The 622-nt window shown below is 50.5% G+C and overlaps 1 non-coding gene across 1 annotated transcript; it reads left to right on the top strand.

Annotated features, from left to right (window-relative positions):
• The first annotated feature begins 204 nt into the window (after positions 1 to 204).
• Positions 205 to 366, top strand: LOC121438115. Its single transcript, XR_005973059.1, has one exon. It is a non-coding gene; the product is annotated as a U1 spliceosomal RNA (small nuclear RNA).
• The last annotated feature ends 256 nt before the right edge of the window (positions 367 to 622 follow it).

Raw genomic sequence — 622 nt, 5'->3', positions numbered from 1 at the left:
CGCGCAGGGATGCTGCATCCACAGGCTTTGCGGAAAGGCTAGGGATTTCCAGTGCAGCATGGAATGGAGCGGTGATTCGCGGGTGGCAGCGGGGCGCAGGAATCAGGTGCGCATCCAGGGACGTCCCCAAGTCTGCGCGGTCAAGGGATCATGTATTCAAACACAGTGCCGGTGGGGCTGAGTCATGGCTATGGGAAGTAAAGCACACTCACCCAGCTAAGTGAGCACTGTCAACAGGGCTTTGGTTTATTCAGGCGAGGGTGACCGAATTGCACTAGTGTTGTACTGGCCCCTGTGATTTCCCCAAATTAGGGAAATTTGACTGCATAATTTTTATTAATTTGCGACCTCATTTGTGGTCTCGGCTTCTGCCATTTTCTCATATTTGGTTCCCTTCGTTCCTTTCTTTTTTTTTCTTTTTTTTCTGTTTTAATTTCTTTTTTTCCATTTATTTTATTGAGAAAAGGAGAGAAAAATAAAACAAGTTTCCACCTCCTCCCAGCCTCCCATTTCCCTCCCCCTCCTCCCACCCTTCTCCCCCTCCTCCCACCCTTCTCCCTGTTCCCCCACTCCTCTCCCCCTCCCTCTCCAGTCCAAAGAGCAGATAGGGTTCCCTGCCCTG

This window comes from Microtus oregoni, unplaced genomic scaffold (genome assembly GCF_018167655.1).
Source record: "Microtus oregoni isolate MIOR12 unplaced genomic scaffold, Mior012 000054F_ref0000373, whole genome shotgun sequence".
NCBI lineage: Eukaryota > Metazoa > Chordata > Mammalia > Rodentia > Cricetidae > Microtus > Microtus oregoni.
Note: the sequence above shows the minus strand (reverse complement) of the source record. Positions and strands in the feature narration are given on the sequence as shown.